Source organism: Amia ocellicauda, chromosome 2, assembly GCF_036373705.1.
Source record: "Amia ocellicauda isolate fAmiCal2 chromosome 2, fAmiCal2.hap1, whole genome shotgun sequence".
Lineage (NCBI taxonomy): Eukaryota > Metazoa > Chordata > Actinopteri > Amiiformes > Amiidae > Amia > Amia ocellicauda.
In genome coordinates, this window is record NC_089851.1 from 61,042,998 (window position 1) to 61,062,578 (window position 19,581).

Here is a 19,581-nt window from a genome sequence, read left to right on the forward strand (position 1 = left end):
TTGGCAGACTTTCTCTAAATTTCTACTAAACGACACCGTCCCTCACTCGGGAGGAGCAAAACTCACACACCCATTGACACAAATCTTATTCTATCCCCTTGGTTCTAGATGCTCCATGTGACTGGGGACAAATGGATTTAGTATCAAAGGCAATAAACCTCATGACTCAAGGAAAACCAAAGGATGCATTGGAAAGATACTATTACAAAGGTCACTCTGCTCCATGAGACGCCTTCAGCACATTCTGTACATTCACATTTAGGGACACACACTTATCGCTCTCCCCAACAGCAGGGACACCCTTACACTCGCCGTACACACATATACACCCCACAGGGAAGGGTTGGGATGAAGGAGCTGAAAACGCAGCGTCAAATCTTCCTAACCCCTAAGGGGATTTGCTTGTAACTGATAAACATAACTTTTTGGCTTCTTTCCGCTTTGCTCTATTGCCAAACAGCAGGGAATGAAGACTCTGTATAGGAAGTTGAAGAAAGTGTTTTGTGATTATTATATAATGTTTTATATTAATACTAGCATTAGAAGTAGTTTTGTATACAGACTGAGCAGATTCGATTTAGCAGGACAAGTAAAGGGTCAACAAGGTCGATTTGTTAGAAACTCCTGTCAGTAATGAAAGATTACACAGTGCCGAAATAGCCTACAGCTGTCTGCTGAGAATTTGTTTATGACTTAATCATTTCTCCAGATAGGCAGGAATTGTTTCTGTTAAAGGACAATTGACACTAGGTAAATGACGACCGTGGGATTGCATCTTCCTAGTGCACATCAAAGATGGACATCTGCTTTGGATCCATCACCTCTTCACGGGAGGACAGATCATAAAACGGACCCGGACCTGTATCTTCTGATTGGATGAACGGCCATAAGATGTTACGTCATTTTTCCTATAAAGTTGTACTCATGTTTGTAAACATTAAGTCTCACTGAAGGAATTATTTCTGACGTGGAGCTTCCGAGCCGGCTCAATTAAAGTTCTATTTGCTTTATCTCTGCGACTTCTCTTATTTCCCACACAGTTCTACATGCCTCGACTGCATTTAATGCTGTTCAACATACCTTGTGTCAATTGAAGCTTGTTCTTAATGCAGACAAAACCAAACTAATGGTGTTCCCCAAAGCAAGAAATAGACCACTGAATCTTCCATGTATTACTACTGATCAGGGGATTGAGATTGAGGCAGTAACTTCATATCAATATCTTGGAATTTTAATTGATGATGACCTCTCTTTCAAATTGCATATACAGCAACTTGCAAAAAAACTAAGGTTGAAGTTGTGATTTTATTTTAGGAATAAGGCTTGTTTTTCATTGAAAGCTAAAAGGAGACTTATTTCAGCTACTTTTATGCCTATACTGGACTATGGTGGTATTTTATATATGAATGCTTCTGCTCAGTGTTTGAGCTCAATTGACACCCTTTACCGTGGAGCATTGAGATTTATGCAAAGCACTTACACAATATTGCACTTTATTATGGAATGCCATTTGAGTCAATATTAAAAAATAAATAAATAAATAAATATGGCTATGAAATAAATAAATAAATGAGGCAATAAATATAAAAATAAATATATAAATGAGGCAATATATAAATAAATAGTATTTTTTAATTATGTTTTTCATAATGCCACATTTCTGTATTTCATGGCACTATTTCATAATGCCACATTTCCATTTGGTATATTCAAATGAATGGGTGTGGTTTCTCACAGATTCAGACCAAAGCAACAGCACATTGAGTCTGTATCGCTGCTGTGCCGACAATACGGAGGACAGCGGAGGCTCCGACATGCCCTGCTGTTCTTAGCACATCAAACTGATCAACAGAGTTTATCGGCGGATACTATTTTGGCCCGTGCTCTGGTGGCAAAAACACTTATAATACAGGTAAATGCCTAAGATGCGAGGGGCCAGTAAACACAATTTAACATGACTGACATTAAACACTCATGCAATCTGGTGTAGCAATATGATATATAAAGAGATGGGAGAAACGTAGCATGAGTGGCATATTTTCCACCAGAAAATCGATACTACAGGAGACAGGTGGATAGCAAAGTTTGTCAGCAGTTAAAGTAGCTAAAACATTAATGTCAAAGTCTTTACACATAAACTTGATCAGTCCACAATACATAGTATATACTACTCCCTTGATAACAGCCATCTAAGTACGTTTTCTTCAGTTATTGTTTTCATAATGTATGTTTCAGTAGTTTCACAACACCGATTAGCGTGGGGCGGGGGATGCGGTTTGATTTGATTTCGGCTGATTCTCTTGGCTCCGGGAGTGACGGTGTGGAGGCACTGCGCAGGCGCGGGGCAGTATCCCTGTGTGACGTGAGCAGCAGCTGCTGGCAACACAACGTGACCTACGGTTTGGGAGTCGAAGAGGGATGAACGACGGCGAACGCGCATTAAAATAAAAGTATAAGGATTAAGTTGCTTTTTAACCATAATTTGCGGTGCTCTGTACATATCTACTTATTCTGTTTAGTTATATTTGTATTCCATTATATATGTAATATATAAATATAGGGGGAAATACACGTTTTCAATGCTGGCTGGTGTATTTGTGCAATTCTAGAAAAAAAAATAGATTGTAACTCAGACAATGGGGGGTGAAATGCAATGTACAAACCCAAATTGAATAGCTCAAGGGGTTAGATGCATCAGATTTATGTCATTGCAATTGTTGCTGGGCAGCTAGTGGTTCCCGGGCAAAACGGTAAAAACTGACTTTTTGACTGTAAAATAAGGAAATTATTGTAATATGAAATAGAAATCAAAATTAAATAAATTTCTTCACAGTACTGGGGAGAAGAATAAACAAAAAACAAAGGCAACTGCTGACACTTATACATCTTCATTACCTAATGCATATTATGGTCAATGACTTTTGGAGAAGTTGTTTGGTTACTTTCTTCCTGTTATTCTGATTTGGTCTGATTTAAGGTTAAGACTTTTTAAACAAGGAGATTCATCACCCTGAGTTTAACGGAGAGAATGATCCTACTGATTTAATTTTACAATTAAAAAAATTGGTAAATACTACCGACTTCTGTACACAGGTACAAGCAAGACATCAATACTTGTGGCAAGTGTGGTAATACAGTAGTGACTTCTACCAATGAGTTCACCTCCATAATAAATACAAGGCTAACAGACGTACCAACTACTGTTGAAAAAGTATTCAATGCTGAATTAATAGAAGAAGCCCCACAAAAGTGTGTGTGATGGGGTGGCCGGGAATTGAGGCTCAAAGACAGAACCACAGGTAACAAAAACTCTTTTATTGAAGAAACACAAAGTAAACTGGCATGAAGGCCAAAACAAAAGTGAACAAAACAAACTACGCACAGGATGGAAACGGTCTTCACTGTGGTATTACAAAACAACACACACCTTGCTTGCAATCCAAGCTCTCTAACCCCTGATGCTTTGCGCACACAAGTATGGTCGTCACCTAAAATATATGTTAAAATGTGTGATGGAAAACAGACAATACAATTTGAATTCCATTATCTAACATGTAGGGCAATCAGTCTCCCGAGGTAATTATTGGTCAGTATTAATGAATGACATAAATCATTACATTGTAATGACTGGCTATTTGTAAAACTCAAAATTTTGTAACAAGCACAGAAAGCCTGTCTACATATAACAGTATATGGATCGTCTTAATTGTACAGCAGCAAAACAACAATGTTACATTTGTTTATTGCAGGCACAATATACATTTCCAAAGATTACTTTTAGGAATATACATTTGAATACTGAAAAAATAAAGTCGGCCCGCACACATCCAAATTTAAACACCAGACACGAGTTTTCAAATATCATTAACATTAAATTAATCAAAAATCTTTCTGCCCATTTCCCTGTAGATGATATGTTTTGTATTCACATTTGTTTAATGTGGAGAAAGACAAACTAAATGTAGCAGTATACGCATGGCTAACACATTGGAAATATGTACCGATGGCTTAGACAATTATTTGTTTTTAAAATGCATTGACACAGCAGATATGGTTTGTAAAAATCGGTATCTCTTTCCATAAAAACTGACATATTGACACATTTGGAGGACAGCACCCTATAGTATCGCTCTCACGAGTATGTAGCCCCGTGACCTCAGTCGGGCGGGAGCTGCGCTGTGGGAGAGAGCAGCCAGTCAGTTCACATTTTATAGTTTATTTTGGTACTTTTATCAATTAAATACATTTAAATTTTCAAATGATTTGAAATACAAAAAACACATAAACACACATATATAAGTAGATAACTGTGTGAGAGAAAATTCTAAAGCCACTTTCATGTAGCTTATGAACTGAGACATTGCTACACCAGATTTGACCAGGTGATGTGAATGGTATTGCGAAGTTATATCAAATATAAAGCTTGGGTATTACCTGCTGATATGTTTGAAAATTAAACCAGATTTTGCGAGGCCCTGTGAGGTTTTGCGCACTTCGTACTGAGTATTTAACGCGCATTTGATATTGAGTGGGGATAGTGGGTCTAGTCATAAGAAAAGTTAGGATCCAATTGATTAGTAGCAGAGGCAATTCTAGGGTATGTGAGAGGGGGGGTGCGGCGGAGTTTTCTCCCGTGAGAGCGGGGGAGGCGGTAGACCGAGGGGGGGTTTTCCCATTTGCTTAGGATGCCAATCCCCTTGCGACACCCCTGGTTAGTAGAGTAAAGCACGTTAAGCTATTCCCACATTCACCGCATTTAACATTACGCAAAATTCACCTTGGTTACAATAGGGATTAACACGTGGTTACGTTTTAAGTACAGTTAACCACCTTAAGCCCTTTCCACATTAAGTGATATTCACATATATGCAGCGCTTAAAGTCATACTCGTATTGTTAATATTTCTTAAATGTCCCCATACTTTATTGATGGCATTAGGAAGTTTCCAAATGTAAACATACACAGTTAGAAAAGTAATGGTCATGTCGACGCTACCAGTTTGATGTGCTAAGAACAGCAAGGCGTGTCGGAGCCTCCGCTGTCCTCCATATTGTGCACACGGCAGCGATACAGACTCGATGTGCTGCCATGAAATACTGAAATGTGGCATTATGAAAAACATAATAATAAAAAAAATACAATTTATTTATATATTGACTCATTTATATATTTATTTATATATTTATTGCCTCATGTATTTATTTATTTATTTATTTCATAGCCTTGTTTATTTATTTATTTATTTATTTATTTAATATTGACTCAAACGGCATTCCATACTTTATATGCTGGGGTTGGCTGGCCTTCCCTAGTCACCCACAGACTCAGTCACTGCTATATTTTTATTTATAAAGCCATTATGGGTTTGCTACCTTCTTATTTATGCATTTTTTTCTTTAAAAATGTGGTGGGTACTGTCTCCGTTCACAGGACGTTATTTTGCTAACTTTCCCAAATGTTAAAATGGATTTTGGAAAAAGGGCTTTCATGTACTCTGCCCCATCAGCTTGGAACACCTTACAAAATAGATATAAATTGGAAAAAAACGTGTCCCTCCTGGTATGTTTAAATCATTGATGAGGGATTTTGAGGCTGATTCCTTGATTTGTCAATGTTTTTAAATTATGGCTGTGATTTCTTTCTTTGTTTTTCTTATTATTAGAGTACTTGTATTTGTTATATTGGATTTTGTCATAATGATCTGCTGCTGCCTCTCTTGGCCAGGATGCTCTTGGAAAAGATATTTTTAATCTCAATTAGCCTTTCCTGGTTAAATAAAGGTTTAATAATAAAAAATAAAATAAAATACTTGGTTCATCTGGCATTACATTAAAATGATAGAAACCACTCAGAGTACGGAATGGTGTCAGGGGCTTTGCCAATTCGGACAATTGGACTTGCCAATATCCCTTGCATAAATCTAAGCTTGTAAGATACTTGGCCCAAGAGCTGTATAAGTTCATCCACAGAAGGCATTGGATAAGGGTCAAAAGCAGATATAGCATTTATCTCAGTGAAATCCATGCAAAAATGGAGACCACCATCTCTTTTTGGAACTAATATGATGGGGCTACACCACTCGCTCCGTGATGATTCTATGATCCCCATCTCTAGCATGGACTTAACTTCATTCTCAATCGAGGGCAATAGTTTAGCTGGAATTCGGGAGCCTGTCTGACGGATTGGCTTTGTCGATATAATCACAATATCATGTTGTGAGAGATCGGTACGTCCTGGGACCTCACTAAACAAACCCAGTGGTATACAGTCTTTTAACTCTTTCCTCTGATTGTCAGAAATATGTGATAAGTCCACCTCTGGTTGTCTTACCAAAGACGTCGGGAAGTATTGCTCTGTCATGTCCTCTTCTTCAGCTGTGGCTCTCACCAGCAAGTGATCCATTGGTGCCTCCTCCCTGGGCACCCAAGACTTCACATGATTCAACAAATTCATATGATATATGGGTTCCTTATTACAGCTGTCTGGTCTATACATTTCATACATTACATGTCCCAACTCACGCAGCACTTCATAGGGGCCCTGCCATTTAGCTAATAGACTGCTTTCGCGTGTGGATAAAACTAACAGAACCTCTCCAGGCATAAAACTACAGCTCCTAGCAGAACGACCATACCAATCCTTCTGTTCTTTCTGTGCCTTAGCCATATTGTCCCATACTAACATGGTTAATTGCTGCAATGTGTCTCTCATTTGCAACACATATGTAAGTACTCCTTGAGGCTGCTCCTTCCCATTCTTCATGGAGTACATTCAAAGGACCTCTCACCTGGTGAACATACAAAAGTTCAAATGGAGAATAGCTAGAGGAAGCCTGAGGGACATAAACGAAAGCCATCGATCCCAATCACCTCACGTATTTCCACAGCATGTTCTTTAACGTCTGATTAAAATGTTCCACTAGCCCATCATTCTGTGGGTGGTATGGGGTGGTCTTTATTCCCTTCACTCCTAGCAGACTATAGACTTGGGACCATAATTTAGACAGAAAATTAATCCCCTGATCCGTAAGCATCTCTTTAGATTTTCCTAATCTGTAAAATACCTGTGTTAACACTGTTGCAATCTGTCTGGTTTTCACTTGTCTCAAAGGAATAGCCTCCGGATACCTTGTAGCATAATCAGAAATTACCAATATGTAACAGTATCCAGCTTTATTCCATTCCAAGGGTCCTACAATATCCATTGCAATCTTAGGAAATGGACCATCCACTACAGGTGTGTCGGTATTAAAGGCGCTTTGTTGCTCTTTTTCCCTACAGTGGTCATCTGAAACTCTAGGCACGATCTGCAATATTGTATCACCTCTTGATACATCTGAGGCCAGTAAAAGTGGCGAGCTATTCTATCATATCACTATCCCTGCCCTAAATCAGCTGACTCCACTGAGACTGCTCTCCTGGCAGTCACTGACACCCTCAGCTGTGCTTGGGCGGCCTCCCTCTCAGTCCTCATTCTCTTAGATCTCGTTGCAGCATTTTACACTTTTGATCACTCCATCCTCCTCTCCTGCCTCGCTGATCTTGGAATCTCTGGGACTGCTCTCACCTGGTTCTCCTCCTACCTCAATGGACCTACCAAGTGACATGGCGAGGTTCCTCATCCACCCCCAAACCTCTCCTCACAGGCTTACCCCAAGGCTCAGTCCTGGGCCCCCTCCTGTTCTCTCTCTACTCTCGCTCCCTGGGCCCACTCATCGCATCCCATGGTTTCTCTTACCACTTCTACGCAGATGATGCCCAGATCTTCCTGTCTTTTCCCTCTTCTGACACTCTCATCCCCTCTCGCATCTCTTCCTGTTTGTCTGCTATCTCCCCCTGGATGCACTCGCACCACCTCAAGCTCAACCTCTCCAAATCGGATCTCCTTTATTTTTCCCACTCTTCCTCACCTTCTGCTGACCTCTCCATCTCAATCCCCTTGGAATCCACCACACTCTCTCCTTCTTCTTCCTCTAAAAATCTAGGAGTCACCCTCGATCCTGACACACACTGACACACACCTGCAGATTCTTCCTGAGCAACATACGCCGAAGCCGACCCTTCCTCACCGACTACTCGACTCAGCTGCTCGTCCAGTCGCTGGTCCTCTCTGGACTACTGCAACTCCCTCCTGGCCGGCCTGCCTGCAACTACTACCACCCGCTCCGGCTCATCCAGAACTCTGCGGCTCGTCTGGTATTCTCTCTGCCCCGATTCGCACACGCTACTCCACTGCTCCGCTCCCTCCACTGGTTCCCAATACCGGTACGCATTCAGTTCAAGACATTGATCCTCACCTACCGCTGTCTTGACCACACTGCACCAAGCTACCTTCAGTCCCTCATCTCCCCATATATCCCTTCCAGTGCCAGAAGACTAATTCTGCCTCCTCTGGACTCTCCTTCCTCCAGAGTCCACTCCTTCTCATCCCTGGCCCCTAAGTGGTGGAACGACCTGCCCACTGAAGTCATGATGGGGTAAAATTACCCCCTATGTATTGTATATACCCACTGTAAAACTGTTAGAAAATATAAGAAACTTTCCAGTAAGTTATTAGTTAAAAATTGTTCGCATTACTGTATGTTTTCTCTGCTCAGAATTATCTGAGTGACAGGTGGAAACAATTTCTGCTGCCGTGGCAGTTCTTTGGGTAAGGAATCGAAACTATCCATAACATGTTTGTCTCAGCACAGTGTGTACGGTGTCCTTGATATCAATGCTTCCCTTTCTGGACTAATTACAAAGAATACCTTATGAAATATTGTTTCCCGTGCTGTGTACTGTGTCCTTGATATCAACACCTCCAGGCCTGAACTAATTACTGTAGAACCGTCTCAGAAATAAGTGGAGAAGTCGCTAAGATAAAGCAAATAGAACTTTAATCGAGCCGCTCGGAAGCCCCATGTCAGGAATAATTCCTTCAGTGAGGACTTAATGTTTACAAACATGAGTACAACTTTATAGGAAAATGACGTAACATCTTATGGCCGTTCATCCAATCAGAAGATACAGGTCCGGGTCCGTTTTACGATCTGTCCTCCTGTGAAGAGGTGATGGATCCAAAGCAGATGTCCGTCTTTGATGTGCACTAGGAAGATGCAATCCCATGGTCGTCATTTACCTAATGTCAATCGTCCTTTAACAGAAACAATTCCTGCCTATCTGGAGAAACGATTAAGTCATGAACAAATTCTCAGCAGACATCTGTAGGCTATTTCAGCACTGTGTAATCTTTCATTACTGACAGGAGTTTCTAACAAATCGACCTTGTTGACCCTTTACTTGTCCTGCTAAATCTAATCTGCTCAGTCTGTATACAAACTACTTCTAATGCTAGTATTAATATAAAACATTATATAATTATCACAAAACACTTTCTTCAACTTCCTATACAGAGTCTTCATTCCCTCCTTTTTGGCAATAGAGCAAAGCGAATAGAAGCCAAAAGAATCGTGTTTGTCAGTTACAATAATTTATTCCTCCTGAGGGGCAGGTGGTATAGTGCTGCATTTTCAGCTCCCATCCATCCCAACCTGCCACCTACGAGGTGTGTATGTATGTACAGTGAGGTATTCAAATAATCAGGGGATAGGAATGTCTTTTTCTTTGCCTGGTCAGGCAAACAATTATATCATAACTATACCTTAATGAATATTGAGCTCTCTTATGGAAATTGCAGTGGCCACCTACAATTTCCTGGAGCTTTACTGTGTATCTCAAATTATATTTCATCCTGCCCTAGGTCATAAAGGTCAATCCCCAGTTACATAATACATACATTGTTTTGCTTCTAAAGGAATACAAAAGTCAGCAAAAATGTTATTTACATATATTTCTGTTGCATTTTAATTTATAAACATTGTACATTCCATACATCTCAAGAGAAGGGCAACTGACTTATTCTTACTTCATGACTCTTATTCTATTCATTTGAGTAATTTGACATCTCCACCAAAAGTACATTATAAATGAACTACCAATACAAGAATATATGCTACTGCGGATGTCATTTGAGCTGTTTTCACAATGTATTGCAGATTCCTATAATCTGGACAACCTTTAATTTCAGTATTTTAACTTATTTCTCCATTAAGTCAAGCATCACTTCAGCGTTGTGGACCTCAACATAGGTCTATTCAAGATGCCGTGAGGCTGTCTTTAAAGCCGCGCCCTCGGCCTACTGTGTTTCAAGGAGAACACCAGCGTCTTCTCCATATGCACCTCTGCCACTACGGGTCAGACATCGGTTCCTTCAGGATACGATTCAGAACATGCATATCTGCCATGTGGAATAAATCAGTCATCTGAAGACACAATGTGTGGTTCGCACAACATCAGTGATCCTCCTTATAAAAGGCATCTCTTTCACATGGACAGTAGTTGACATTCACACAATCTATAAGGTTTCCAGTAAAGGGACAATTCAAAATAATAATCTTGATCCCAATTTATCACAGATTATTTCAGTACAGCACTCAGCTGTCGTCAGCTGCATCATATCTCCTGTGTTACTGAATCAACTTTACTTCCTAGTGTAAATAGTCTTTTGTGTGGAGCTGTTAAACTTTCAAAACAATGTGCTTATCTCTTTCCTTTTTATCTAACTTAAATATCTAAGACTATTTTAATGATTATTACAGCAGCTCTTTCAACAACATAGTTAATAGTTGTTAGGTAAATTATGGCAGTTATTAATCTTTTTCCCAATTCATTCTTTACAAATGAACCATCATTTGAAATTATTTCCGTAGTTTCATTAGGAACAACTCCTATTATTCCTATTTTCATTATTATTTATTTCTCTAATATTTCCTTCCAACATTGCCAGTGTCTTGATTTGTATTTTATCCCTTAATGGACATTCATTGTCTCAATATATAAATTTACTTTGAATAAACCTTCATCTTTAAGAATAGATTATATAATTCCTTGTATAATTCCATCCTTATTCTACTAAACCTTGTAATCACTGCTGTACACATCTTTGCATAAACATCATTATATTTCCCAAAAGTTAGAACCAAATTGGCACTGCTCTAAAGCAAATTCTATTGCCCAATAGACTTATTATGCAATAAAACCTTTTTTAACTAGAGCAAATATGTATTATTTGTTCATTACAAAGCATTGGCTTTGTTATCACATACATTTTTTAGAACTAGTTTTTCACTCAATTCCCATATACAATAATACAATACACCATAGTAGCATTATTCAGTGTGTATCCACTTACATCACTTTGGAACATCACATATCATTTCACAATTCAGTCACACATCCAAACAGCACAATTCTTTCAATCCAGTAGTCACTCTATTAAACTATGGAAAGGATAGTTCATGAAATGCCCATAGTCCAACCAGACTCTGTATCCTTCAATTGCGCTTAGATTTAAAAGAGGTTGGAGTTGTAGGACTATTCATGTTTCTTCCCAATCTATTTCCATATTGTTTCTTCAGGCCTTTCTCCAACTTTTCCCAAAAGATAAAATTATGTTATTTTCAGCACCTGAAATCAATCAGAAATGAATTGTTAATAATCTGTCCACCTATTCCTGGACATCGCCACCCTCCTGTTGTCAATTGGAATCAGCAGAGTTAGTTAGTTTATCACTTTCACAATATTATGGTAAGCATCGTATGCTTCCACCATCCCCCTCCCTCCTGTCCGTCCACACACACTGGCATCAGTGGCCATGAGGACGGATTATGGGCCGCAGCACTTAGAGCGGAGGCCAGTGTGAGAGGGGAAACTATGCACTGATATGTCATGGCATGTGAGTAGGGAACCTGTGGACTAAATGTGAGGGAAATTCATTGTTGCTCGTTCCTGTGAAGACAGATAATAGTAGTTATTTTCCTATTCATCTGTATCAACATCAGTATTATTAGCATTAGTAATGTAACTATTCTTGATTTCCCAGGACATTACTGTCTGTTGACAATGTTGCTTGGTTTGTAGTAGTACATTTGTATTTAGTTACAAGGCAGCTCTCTTATCTCTCTCAGTGGGGAGCTGACCTCACAGACACTTTCACTTTTTTTGTTTGTTTGTTTGGGGGGGGTGAATCCCTTCCTGATTAATAGGGTATTTCTGTTTGGGAAGCAGTATTTCCATACAGTTTCAAGACTTTAGATTTTAAACTATATCTCATTTAATGATTTATTTATTTTACATTAAGTTATACCTTAAGTAACTTCCTTATTTTCCCTCATATTCCATTCAATCACCATCAGAACTCTTGTGCTGAAAGTGGCAGCACATTTCTTTCACACATACCAAACTCCCTTTTTACACCTTCCCAAGCCTCATCAACTCTTAAACCCCTTGTTAACTTCCTCAAACCTTCATCAACATCGCTCAGACCCTCTTAAAACATCATTCTGTATCCTAACAGCTGTTCTTTCTCCTTTTCCTAATTTCTTACTAGACAATTCAAGTTATATTTATTGACATGTATTATTACTATTTATACACATATTTCGCTCCATTATTTGAGTTAATAAATTTAGATATTTTCCTAATAAAATATATTTTAGAAAATAAGCATTTTAATTGATTTCAATAATGATTCCCAGATACCTCAGGAAAACAATTTTTCAAAAAATGTGTTCAGTCAATGATTTCCCCAATGAAGAGCCTGCTTGGGCACTAAGACTGTCCGCCTGTGCGGCTCATATATGTCTTTATTGTGTCACTTCCTCCTATTGAAGTCTAATCTACACTGGTATAGGTTCAGAAGAACTGTTCCCAAAGTCAGATTGAACTGATCAATAGTTCATTTCTTACCTACACCGTGTATTTAGGCATCTTATATCTTGGGATTTCAAAAACTCTTCATTGTGGAACTCACAGCTACCAAATGACCACACCTTTAATTTCTTGGAGTATCTGGTTATCTATGTATTCATATCTTCACCAAATTTCACTGTTTCCTCAGATTCCCATTTCAAAAATTAGCTCTAATTCAATTTTCAACATTAAATTTTTTATTTCTAGTTCGTAAAACTCATTCTAATAGTATTTATATGTTTTATGTTCTCCTTCAAAATTTTGCAATACTAATTTTAGCTCACTTATTCAATGCTCATAATTTTATATTTCTAAAGTATCCTTACAATTCTTACCCTTTGACTAATTCACTCATCTTAAATCCAAGGTCTAATTTTAACTTTTATTTCAGGTATTTTATGCAATGCACCAATAACCAAATATTTTCTAAAATAAGACTATAATATGTCACTATACTGTTTACATTCTCCTGCTATGGATTTTACATCAGGCTGTCACTCAGGGCTGCACCAGAGCTGCTCCTGTGTATTCCAGCCTTTAGTTTTCCTTTAATTTGACTTTACAGAATTTGTCCATAATATGATTTTTTAACAAACAAATTCTTGTCCTTCTGAGTCTTAGAGGACACCATGACTATTTATTTACTTTATTATTATTATTATACTATGTATTTAGTGTATATTTTGTATTACTTTAACATTATTCTTATAATAGAATGCATTATTCATTTCTTATTTCTGATGCTTTATGCACTCTGTATACAGTTAAATGTCTAAATCCTCATTAATCTGTTGTTAAAACATCAATAACTGCGTAATTGTAAATATGATTCTGAAATTATTGGTTACTTCCCTTCTCAGTTTTATTCTGGACTATGCACAATATTAAAAATACAAAGCGTACAAAACAGACATTTACTTTACATAACCTTCAGACTATATATACACTCACCTAAAGGATTATTAGGAACACCTGTTCAATTTCTCATTAATGCAATTATCTAACCAACCAATCACATGGCAGTTGCTTCAATGCATTTAGGGGTGTGGTCCTGGTCAAGACAATCTCCTGAACTCCAAACTGAATGTCTGAATGGGAAAGAAAGGTGATTTAAGCAATTTTGAGCGTGGCATGGTTGTTGGTGCCAGACGGGCCGGTCTGAGTATTTCACAATCTGCTCAGTTACTGGGATTTTCACGCACAACCATTTCTAGGGTTTACAAAGAATGGTGTGAAAAGGGAAAAACATCCAGTATGCGGCAGTCCTGTGGGCGAAAATGCCTTGTTGATGCTAGAGGTCAGAGGAGAATGGGCCGACTGATTCAAGCTGATAGAAGAGCAACTTTGACTGAAATAACCACTCCTTACAACCGAGGTATGCAGCAAAGCATTTGTGAAGCCACAACACGTACAACCTTGAGGCGGATGGGCTACAACAGCAGAAGACCCCACCGGGTACCACTCATCTCCACTACAAATAGGAAAAAGAGGCTACAATTTGCACAAGCTCAACACAATTGGACAGTTGAAGACTGGAAAAATGTTGCCTGGTCTGATGAGTCTCGATTTCTGTTGAGACACTCAGATGGTAGAGTCAGAATTTGGCGTAAACAGAATGAGAACATGGATCCATCATGCCTTGTTACCACTGTGCAGGCTGGTGGTGGTGTTGTAATGGTGTGGGGGATGTTTTCTTGGCACACTTTAGGCCCCTTAGTGCCAATTGGGCATCGTTTAAATGCCACAGCCTACCTGAGCATTGTTTCTGACCATGTCCATCCCTTTATGACCACCATGTACCCATCCTCTGATGGCTACTTCCAGCAGGATAATGCACCATGTCACAAAGGTCGAATCATTTCAAATTGGTTTCTTGAACATGACAATGAGTTCACTGTACTAAACTGGCCCCCACAGTCACCAGATCTCAACCCAATAGAGCATCTTTGGGATGTGGTGGAACGGGAGCTTCGTGCCCTGGATGTGCATCCCACTAATCTCCATCAACTGCAAGATGCTATCCTATCAATATGGGCCAACATTTCTAAAGAATGCTTTCAGCACCTTGTTGAATCAATGCCACGTAGAATTAAGGCAGTTCTGAAGGCGAAAGGGGGTCAAACACAGTATTAGTATGGTGTTCCTAATAATCCTTTAGGTGAGTGTATACATATATATACATACATACATACATAAACACACAAAGCACATACAGATTGAAATCCAAAGATAATTCAGATATTAGATTAGTGGCATGTTTTGTTGACCCTGCAGTGTCTCAAACAGCCCTTAGCATTTATTTATTTATTATATTGTTATTATTAAAAATCAGATGTAAAATCATCTTTGAATTACACTACTTTGGTGTTTTCTTGATCTATTATGATACATTTCTTCTCTAAATTCTTATTATTCAGACAAAGAATTATAGAAACTTTGTCGGTTTTATATCTTGTATTTACCATTTTAAAGTTTAACATTTTTAAACTTCTCATCATTTTAAGTTTAACAATTTAAACTTGTAGGAATTCACATACAGACACGTATTTTAACGCCATTATGCCAATCCTATCTTTGCCAACGATGGGGCTATATCGCTGGACTTCATGTACCTCAGGTTCCGTCTGGCTTTGACTGCCACTGACTGTCTCAGCGTACAAGGGTTTCCTTGCTTAACTTGGGGCTCAGTAGACCTCGTCGTACCTTTAGGTTCCCTTGGCATCTCTCCCCGCAGATCTGTCCTACTTGGAGTTCACCCTACTGTGAACCTCCGCTGTACAGTCAACCTTTCTATTTGTTTTACCTCTACCTCTCCACAGGTTCTCTTTAAATTACAATCTGAGAGCCTCACACAATCCCGAGATCAAATCTAAATATACAGGGTGGTCATTTTTAAAGCTACTCACCCATATTTTGGTCCCGGGAGTGGAGGCAAGTTCAGATCCTCATTCGTGACGCCAAGTTGTAGAACCGTCTCGGAAATAAGTGGAGAAGTCGTGGAGATAAAGCAAATAGAACTTTAATCAAGCCGGCTCGGAAGCCCCACGTCAGGAATAATTCCTTCAGTGAGGACTTAATGTTTACAAACATGAGTACAACTTTATAGGAAAATGACGTAACATCTTATGGTTGTTCATCCAATCAGAAGATACAGGTCCGGGTCCGTTTTACGATCTGTCCTCCCGTGAAGAGGTGATGGATCCAAAGTAGATGTCCGTCTTTGATGTGCACTAGGAAGATGCGATCCCACGGTCGTCATTTACCTAATGTCAATCGTTCTTTAACAGAAACAATTCCTACCTATCTTGAGAAACGATTAAGTCATAAACAAATTCTCAGCAGACATCTGTAGGCTATTTCGGCACTGTGTAATCTTTCATTACTGACAGGAGTTTCTAACAAATCGACCTTGTCGACCCTTTACTTGTCCTGCTAAATCTAATCTGCTCAGTCTGTATACAAAACTACTTCTAATGCTAGTATTAATATAAAACATTATATAATTATCACAAAACACTTTCTTCAACTTCCTATACAGAGTCTTCATTACAAAGAATACCTTATTAAATATTGTTTCCCGTGTCTTGGAACTGCCCCGGGACATATGCCAAGAAAATATCATCCAGGTTCGGGGCTGCCCCGAAACTCCTGTGAAATACCACTTGTAAATGTATAAAAGGCTGTGTGAAACTTTCAATAAACTGAAGAGAAACTAACGGACTTCAGTGTCTGTGACTTTCCTTCTCGAGCACTTGTCTCCTGCTAAAAAGTCTCCACTGTTGCTGGAAGCGCTGACTGGGGTGCCCGATACACTGGGATCCGAAAGGTTGCTTCAACTGAAACGTTGTACCTTAACAAGTCAAGAGAGCAGAGTCCCTGACCTCCTTCCGGTGCTTACTCAAGACACATCTTTTCAGACAGTACTTGTAATTTAGTCATTTACTCTCCTGTAAGATAGGATTTATACAACATTTATCATATTACTTGCCTTGCATTACTAGAACTTGTATTGTTTATTTTGATCTCCCCTATGCTCCCTTCCCCTGGCCCTTGACCTAAAATCTTTTCTGCACTCATCAGCTTTTACAGTCCAGCATGTAAGACCTCATATATTGTGTAAATTGGAAGTTGTAAAATGTATTATGCTTTGAATTGCACTGTATTTTGTGAAATGGAATTTGTAATATATGTTATGCCTTGTACTGAACTGTATTTTTGCACTTTGTAATGCGCTTATATTATGTAAGTCGCCCTGGATAAAGGCATCTGCAAATAAATAAATAATAATAATAATATTAATACAACCAAAGCCACACTGGAGTGGCTTAAAAACAAAAAGGTCAATGTCCTGGAGTGGCCCAGTCAAAGCCCGGACCTCAATCCAATTTAGAATATGTGGAAAGAGCTGTTCACCAAAGGTTCCCAATAAGTTGTTTACGTTCGTTATTATTGTAATGTCTAACCTGTGAATGAGACATGAGGTCATCTGAAACTGCTGCAATTGATTCTACCCACACGTCTCTCCTCCCGGTGCTGACACTCTGCTTTGTGTGTGTGTGTCATGTGTGATAGAGGGGGCGTGGCTTTGGAGATGCCTCTGAAGCGAGGGCGGGCTCTATGCTTTCAAAACAAGCTTGCTAACAGCTGGCCTCTCAGGATTGCATACCCTAGCTTTAAGTACAGTAATAAAGTATTCCAGGGTTGAGGAACTGCTGGACGGCTTCTGCAGGGCGACGGGGGCCGCTGTCAATAGGGCCAAGAGCGAGGTCTACCTCTCCAGAGCATGGCCTGTTGGCCGGGGCCCGCCGACCGTGTTCCCTGTGAAGCTGTCCATCAAGGTTCTGGGGATCACGATCGACGGGACCAACACGGGCACCTGGAGCTGGGAGGAGGCTTTATCTAAAGTCCAAAGAAAGATCCACGGCTGGAGCACAAGGACCTTGACGATGGCCGGTAAGGTGCTGGTCGTAAAGGCCATCCTCTTCCCGATACTCCTCTATGTAGGAATGATCTTCCCCCCAGACAAGGTCTTCGCAAAACTAGTGACCAGGATTATATTTCAGTTTGTCTGGGGGAGCAAAATGGAGAGGCTGAAGTGAGTGCAAAAGGTGAAGGGTACCCTGGATGGAGGCAGGGGGGTCCTGGACGTTGTGCGGCAGATAAAGGCGCAGGGGCTGGCCTACGTGGTCAAGAACATCCAGGCTAAGTGAGTTTTATGAACCGCTTCTACTTTGCCAGCAGCCTGAGACCATTCGGCCTCTGCGCCATGGATAACACCAGGCCGCACTCGTGGGATCCCCCGCCGTTCTACAGGGCGTTCCGAGCCTTTGCGCTCGAAGTAGGCCTCCATAAAGTCGTGCTGGCCTCCTGGGATTATAAGACCATCTGTAGCCAGATGAGATCTACCCAGGAGACCAGCCGGATAGAAGATTTCCCTCCCGAAACCTGCCGGTTTATCTGGGCTAACGCTATGCACGTTTGCCTCACAAATACGCAGAAAGATGTCTCCTGGATGGCTGTGAGTCGGTGTCTCCCCACCCGAGTGTTCATGCACAGAAGGGGCCTAGCCCCTTATGACATCTGCCCCTACAAGGGTTGCCTGGGGAAGGAGACGGAGGCTCATATCTTTAGGGATTGCCCCTCCGCCTACAGGGTCTGGCTCCTGTTTTCTCCGTTCCTCCACAGGTTTGCCGTTCCTGCGCGGGCGACCGCCCAGCAGATCCTATATGGTCCAGCCAGGGGATTGACATCATCCACCCTGAGGTGCTGGTGGCGTGACGTCTGCGCAGTGAAGCAGGCCCTGTGGGAGGGACGGAACATCTGTCTATTCAATAAGCAGGAGCTGGACCCAATTGTCATCGCGCAGAGCGGCATGGTGCTTGTGAGGGATTATGTCAATCTGGAGGTCCATCAGAGGGGCAAGGAGGAAGCCTTTAAGAACTGGCATATACAAGATCTGGGTTAGCTCAGGATCCCATGATGGGACCCACCTCCGGGGACGGTCATTTCCCCCTGCTGGAGCCCGAGTCCAAGATCTTTTAATCCTTTTATGAATGATTGCCTTTTAAAATGACTTTTAAAAATGAATTTTAACTGTTTTTAAAGATTTAGTTGTTTTTAAAACACTAGTTGTTTGGGTTTTTTTGGTTTAGTTTTGTTATATTTTTTTGTCAAATACATTGACCGTTTTGGATTTAATTTTAAATGCACTGGACCGTTTTGGTTTGTTTTTTATTTTTACCTGTTTAATTGTTTCTTTATTTTGTCCAGTGCATTTTCAGTTATTTTCAATGTATTTGACTTTTTTGTTGGTAGCAGTTTGCTTTAATCACGTTTGTTTTGTTGTTTTGTGCACTTGTTTATTTGAAGTTTAGTATTTTGTTTTCGTTAAATCACAAAGATTTTAATTTTTTTTTAAGTGATTTTAAGAATTGATTTTTAAAATTGTAATCACGAGTATTAAAATTTGTATGAATGTTTTTATTTTTGAAATGTGAAATACTTTTACCAATAAAACAGTATTCTACTCTACACCCCTGCCTAGGTTATGTGGTTTGCTGTGGGCAAAGCCCAGGATTTTGTCAGGTTACTCTCCCTGTACATTTGTTCCAAACTGTGGAATCTGTAAAATAAAAGGTTCCAATGGACTACTGATGAACTGGCCTCACAGTATGTTTAGGCATTCAGTCTAAATAATTTTGGAATTTGGAATTTAATTAATCTGCAACATCAGAACAAATCATATCTATTTATGAAGGTTATTATTATTATCCCCAAAAATATCACTTGC